Here is a 7,475-nt window from a genome sequence, read left to right as displayed (position 1 = left end):
TATAGAGAAAGAACTGGTGGTTCCCAGAGGGGAGGTGCATGGGGGGATGAGTGAATTAGGTGAAGGGGATTAAGGAGTACACTTGTAGTGATGAGCACCGGGTGATGGATGCAATTGTTGAATCACTATATTGTACACCTAAAACTAACATAACACTGCATGTTAATTATACTGAAATCAAAATAAAAACAAATAAATAGTAAGTAATTTTTAAAAAGAGCTTAAAATATGTCTAGTAATGCTCAACATTCTTATGGATTTGGAGAGGGCAAGAACCTGCCTGGATACACCCACACTCTGCTTTTCAAGTTGTGGTTCTGTCTGCTATCTGCATCACAATTATTTCCAGTACTCAGAAAAATACCTGCAACAAAACACGCACTCAATCTTTGTTCAGTAAGTGACTAAGTCATTTTCTCAAATACGCATTGCTTGGTTAGGTCTTTTTTTTCCTGCCTTTTTAAAAATTAATTTAAACATACATACACATTTTTTTTTTAAAGATTTTATTTTATTATTTATTTGACAGAGATAGAGACAGCCAGCGAGAGAGGGAACACAAGCAGGGGGAGTGGGAGAGGAAGAAGCAGGCTCACAGCAGAGGAGCCTGATGTGGGGCTCGATCCCGGAACACCGGGATCACGGCCTGAGCTGAAGGCAGGCGCTTAACCGCTGTGCCACCCAGGCGCCCCATACATACACATTTTTAAGTAAATAACGTAACAAAAATTAGTTCATGATGTTTTGTAAGCTAGTTTTCTGTCTTGATCATTATAATATTTTGGACATCTTATGTCAATTAACATAAATCTACAGAATTATTTTATTTTTTAAAAGATTTTTTAAATTTTATTTTAAAGAGAGAGAGAAGGAGGGGAAGGGACAGAAAGACTCTCAAGCAGATTCCCCAGTGAGCACGGATCCCCATACTGGGTTTGATCTCACAACCCTAAGATCATGACCTGAGCCTAAACAAAGAGTTGGACGCTTAACCAACTGAGCCATCCAGACACCCCTATATCTACACAATTATTTATTTTATTTTTTAAAAGATTTTTTATATGAGAGAGAGAGAGAGCACTAGTAGGGGTGAGGGGGCAGATGAAGAGGAGGAAGCACACTCCCTGTTGAGTAGGGAGCTGGACATGGAGCTCGATCCTAGGACCCCGAGATCATGACGTGAGCCAAGGCAGATGTTTAACCAACTGAGCCACCTGGCTCAGTTTTAAAGGCTGTGCATATATAACAATTCTCTCTTCCACCAAACCAATTTCTTAAACTTTTAGAAGGGTAGGTTGTTTGTAATTTTTCAGTAGTATAAATCACACGATTTTGAACGACCTTTTATATGCATGTTTGCACTTGCTTGAGAATTTCCTAAGAATAAATTTCTAGATTTAAAATGCTGTGCTGAAGATTATGCAGTTAAAATTCTAATGCAATTTCCAGAAAATTCATGTAAGTTTGTCCTCACTAAAAGTAATCCGAGTTTCCTTTCCCTCACATTCTTGTTGACTGGAGTTCTCTTCCAATTTTTCATCTTTGCCAATCTGATAGGTGAAGATAAAGCTATCTTATTTTTTATTTTACTTGCATTTCTTTACATGGCAGGGACGTTGTATACTTTTTCATGCACCTACTAGGTTTTTGTAAGTTTTTATTCTTAATGCACTTTAGTTTCTATTTGGAGTTCTTTACTTTCTCACTATTTTTAAACTAAAGTTTAAAAACTTTCGAAAATCATGCATAACTCTTTCCCTTTCCTGTATGTTGAATGTTGTAAACATCTTCCCAAGTTTTCATTTTTCTTTAAGTCTTTTTCCACCAAAATAGCGATTAAGGAAGTTCAAACAGCCACATGCAGAGGCCACACAGAGAAGCCACGTGTACACGTGACTTGCAGTTCAAGCTAAGGTCCCAGGCCACAGCGAGCACCAAGCACAACTCATGTGAGCGCACACTTCAGATGATTATAGCCCTCAGCCATTGAGTCATCCTCAGTCACTGCTCAGCTGAGACCCCAGCCGCCATGTGAAAAAAACCCAAATTGTTCCTAAAGTGCTCTAACCGAATTTGTAACTCATAGAGTATGTGAGTGTAAAAAATTGTTGTTGTTTTATACCATTAAGTTTACAGTGCCTTGCTACGTATCAGTGGTGACTGGAATAAAAGTCTTTCCTATTTTCACCCATATCTAAATTTTCAATCTCATCAGCCACTGTTCTCCTTCCAAGGAGCATATCAGCGTGCTCTACATATGTGTCCCCAAGCCTATGAAAATGCTCTCACTCAAATCCTCTCTAAAGAACATAATCTAGCATCATTTTCTGGACCTTCAAAGGTGAAAGAATTAAAGAGAGGGTCACTTTTCTCAAATGGAGTTAATTAGATTATTCAAAAGGGAATTTGGAATGAGGGTGATGAGAGCTTGCATTAATTATCAGTAGAATAGAAAATAAAAATATGCGAAAATAGTTCAGTTATAAATGATAGAGATCCTGAACTTCTCTCATTGCTACACTTTTTGTGTCCTAGCTATATAGATTTTCCTTGGTCTCGACAGCATATACGTAATTAAAACACTATTGTTCACTTGCACTAACTTCAGAGATTTCATTTTCTTGCTACTAACTTGCTTCCTTGACTTTACTCAGGTTTTTTGCTACATTTGCACAGAACTGATTTTACTGATACTGTTCTTCCTCTGTCATGTAAACTACAATGCTCAAATCTTAGCTTCTTTTGTAAATATCGAATTTTCAAGGTAGAATTTATGATTTTGTCACTAGTAATCTCACTGCACTCCACTCTTACCTTTAGAAACAACTCTCCCAGTGGATTTTGATCATTTGTGTACATGTTTTTCCCCTCATTGCACGACACACAGACAGAATGAGCATCACTGATAATCACACACAGTGGCATAGGATGAGAAATTTATCTTATGACCTATTATATGCACATACTTTTTATAATCCTACTAAAAAGAATTAGTTCTAGAAAACAGAATGCATCTCAATATCTACTCAGAAAAATGGGAAACTAACATTTATTAAGTTCTATTATGTTGCAGATACACTCAGAACCACCTCCAGCACTAAAGGGGGCTGAGTGAAACATGAGCCTATTTGAAGATCCCTGCCACCCAACAACAACAAAGCCCAAAAGGTGAGATACTTGTAGGTGGGCCATGCCCTAACCAGATTAACCATTCCAAGGAAAGAGTAATTTACTTTTAATTGCTACATAGCATTATTTATAATCCCCATTTCTAAATATTTGTAAAATGCATACCACCATTTAGTTATTTCTAAAGGCTACTATATAAATACCAATTGTATAATTTTAAGAATACAGTGAGTTATAAAATGAAAGATGCTACAGTCATACTGAGAATTATTAGGTGTCTTCCTGAAAAACAAAACAGGCAAGACAAATTCATGAAGCTTGCTGATGACAGACAATTATCCTTCACAGGAAGGAGAGGAAAAAGTGAGTCTCATACAAATGAATGGGTAGAGTTATAAAATGAGTAAAATGTAATGACATAACCAAGAAAATGGAGAGCTAAATACCTAGAGGGGAGAGAGGAATGTATGAACATTAAATAGCAAGGGAAATTATATTTCAGGGAGAACAACAATAAGCAAGGTTTATAGTTAAGGGGAAATTAGGAGAGGATGAATAATGTGAAATAAAAACAAAAAGAAAAATGTAAGCTGGGGTACGTTTTCTGAAGCACCAAGCTATGAACTAGCTAGGTGACACTTTCTTTCCATTCTGCAGTGAAAATGACACAGCAGGAGATATAACTTTTCAGTTTCCTTGGTATTTTTGCCATTTAGAAATGGAATATGTGAGGGAGTTTATTCTATTTAAAACAAAAATAGAATTTTAAATATGGTATCGTGAAGCTCGATTTGAAATATTAATAACCTGATTTACATTCTACCTCTCTGGAAAAATGTAAGCAACAGAATTTCCACGAAGCCCCAGGGGTTTGAAATTAGTTTAGAAAGCTACTAGGGCATGGCATATTACTACAAAATCTTTAAAAACTGCAAGCACCAAGATGGGAAAGAGAATGCTATCTGATCGAAAAGGGAATAATGAAAAGAAATAGGAGGAAATTGAGCAAAGGAAACTTTATCCTACCGTCCAAAAAATTGCTCAACAGTGTCAAGGAAACAGAGCCCTAAGGAAGTGCTGAAAGCTTGATGACATGAATAATTTTAACCAGTCTGCATCTCACTGCATAATCTCTTTAAAAATCATGCAAAAAACACTGCCTAGGTTTGGTGAGAGAGGCAGTATGTAGCCAGCATTCTTTTTCTCTGATTTGTGGCATCCATAATAGATCAGGTTCACACAGATTGTACACTTATTACTGTTGTATCTGGAAGATACGAATGCATAGCTCAAGGGAAAAAGCAAAAGAGAATCAGTCATTTAAAAACTGTGGAGCTGGAATCTAAGAGACGTCTTTATTACCTAACTTGCTTGTCTCAGATTAAAGCACAACAACCAACCAACTGACCAAGGAAAAACAAAAACGAAAATCCAAAAACCTAATGCCTGAGAATAAGTGACTCACTGAACGTCATATAATTACCCTGTGGCAAAGCCAAGACCAGGATCCATGTTTTCTGACAGATGATCTAGGTCTCTTTCTAACTATCCTCTCTTGGTCAATTAACAGCTTCCATTAACTGCTCAGTAGCTGAATGCCAGGCACAGCTTTGGCCTCTTATCTTCCTGAAATTAATCTGCTAACAACAGTCTTCACGTCCTGAGCTTCTTAACATGGCTTAGAGCAGGAGCTGAAAACTCATGTGCTACTGGGACCAGATTTCTAATATAAATTAGCAAAGCAGTTGGATGTCTCTGTATAAAATAAGTAGAAGTAATTCTCATTTCCCACAAAGAAATATATGTGTATTATTTTCTTAAAACATATCACCATAATAATTGTCTTTTGCTTTCCTACTTTTTATTAGATTCATTCAGTTTTTCAACACTTACGACAGAAACAGGCTTGATATGCATAAGGATTAGCCCGAAAGCCACTGTGGCTAGAGTACAGTGAGCAAGGCAAAGAGTGATAGAAGGTCGTGGCCAAAAGAATGGCAGGTATGAAGTCATACCTTTGACCTGGCAGATGGTAGAGATTTTTATTTCATTGTATTTTATTTTATTTTATTTTATTTTATTTTATTTTATTTTATTTTATTTTATTTTATTTTATTTTATTTTATTTTATTTTATTTTATTTTATATATGGTAGGCAGGGTGACCTACTATTTCAGTTTGCCCGAAACTAAAGGAGTTTCTGGGACATAAGACTATCATGTTAAATCCAGGAAAGCCCTATTCAAACTGGGAGGAGGTGGTTAAGCTGGTGATAGGAAACCATCTGATGGTTTTAAGCCAGGAGCATAACATGGTATGATTCAACATTTATAAAGGTCACTATAACTGACTAGGAAGATGAGAGTAGAAGCAGGGAGACTTGTTGAGTAACTATTGCTGTCTAAGTGGAGAAGGATGTAATCTGTAGTGATGATCCACAGTGAGATGTGGTCAGATTCTGACAAATGTCTCGAAGGCAGTGTCAGCGGACTTGTTGAGAGATTGTATATCCGGCATGAGGAAAAGAGAAGAGCCAAGAATGAGCAAGTGGATAATTGTGGTTCCTTTTACTGAGATGAGGAAAGCTGAGGCAAGAGCAGGTCTGAAGAAATTCAAGAGTTTGGATGCAGACGTGAATGCACGAGAGCCTAATCTGTAGTCAAGTGGAAACGTTGAATTGGTCTGGGTCACATGAATGCGATGTTCGGGGTAATGTTTGAAGCTAGAGAATTTGGAGAGTTGTCAGATTATAAAGGACTATTTAAAGCCTACGGTGTGAGGAAGAAGAGAAGAGGTGTCAAAAATGAGATGCAGGGAATTAAATATGAATGGGAAATAAAACAGTAGAATGCAGATAAGATGAGGAGAATCCTTCAAAAAAGCCTTGAAAATGCTCAATGAGTTAAGGAGAGAAAACACACAAATGTGGTGTCATGGAAACCAACAGAAGAAAGTATTTAAATGAAGATAATCGAACACCTTGTCAAATGCTGATGAGATGTCTAGTTAAGGTAACAACAAAGAGTTGATTTTTGGTTTTAGCAAGATGGAAGTTATCAGTGACTTTGATAAGGGTGATTTCAGTGGAGTACAGGGGATAAAAGCCCAATTGACATGGCTTTGAAAAGGGAATAAGACAGGAGGAGAGACTACTCATGTATCAAACAGTTGGAATTTTGTTATGAAAGAATAATGAGGTAGTAGTTTGATGTGGGCTAGGAAAACAATGGAGTATTTTAAAGATGGAAGATATTACTGCATGTTTACATACTGATAAGGATAAACCCGTTGAGAGAGAAAAACTGTGCAGAAGAGTATAGAAGGAGTAGAGTATGCAAAAAGATAAAGGGATTAGGAACACAAAAGGGGGGTTGACCATAGGTGGAATCGCCTAGCATTTTATCCATTTTCGTATTAATGAAGGCAGAAGCCATGGGTACAGATGCAGGAAGATTGAGTACAGGAAATATATTTGTACTAGAAGAAATGAAAGAGCAGAGCCACAGATATATACAGCAAGTGCCACCTGACCTTATGGTGGGGAGTACATGACCAGCGAAAGTACTGGGACAAATTGGGAGAGCATGCTTTCTGGAAGGGGGCTGCTGCTACTCGGCTCTACACAACTTTTTTCTTTTGTTGCTTGATCTTTTCAAGAGAAACCTAGTATGTGGTTTTCAGTGGAAGATCTTCCAAATTTTTTTATTTTATTAAAAATTTTATTGAATAATTTCAACATATGCTATTGTATACTTTAATGTATACGTCATGTTACTTTGATACATTTATATGTTGTAATATGATTCCTGATCACACTACGTAACTGAAGTATAATATTAATGTCTATATTCATTATACTGTGCATTAAATTTCTGTGGCTTATTTACTACTCCTTCCAAGTTTGTACCCTTAAACATCATCCCCTACCTCATTCTCTGGTAACTACCATTTTACTCTTCTTTTTAAACAAGTATAACTTTTATTTTTTTAATTAATTAATTTTTTAACATTTATTTTTGAAAAGTAATCTCTATGCCCAACGTGGGACTTGAACTCATGACCCCAGAGATCAAGAGTTGCATGCTCTACTGACTGAGCCACCCAGGTGCCCCTACAGGTTTAACTTTTAAAAAACTCCACATGTAAGTGAGATCATGGAATAGTTGTCTTTCTATAGCTTATTTCACTTAGTGTAATGTGCTTCAGGTAGATTTATGTTGTTGCAAATGGGAGGATAACGTCCTTTCTTGTGTTTGAATAATACTCCCTTGTGTTTCTGTACCACATCTTTTTAATCCATTCATTTATTAATGGGCATTTGGGTTGTTTCCACATCTTAGCTATTG

This window comes from Ursus americanus, chromosome 11 (genome assembly GCF_024610735.1).
Source record: "Ursus americanus isolate L20-20 chromosome 11, mUrsAme1.1.p, whole genome shotgun sequence".
Taxonomy (NCBI): Eukaryota; Metazoa; Chordata; class Mammalia; order Carnivora; family Ursidae; genus Ursus; species Ursus americanus.
The sequence above is the reverse complement of the archived record's forward strand: the minus strand, read 5'-3'. Positions refer to the sequence as shown.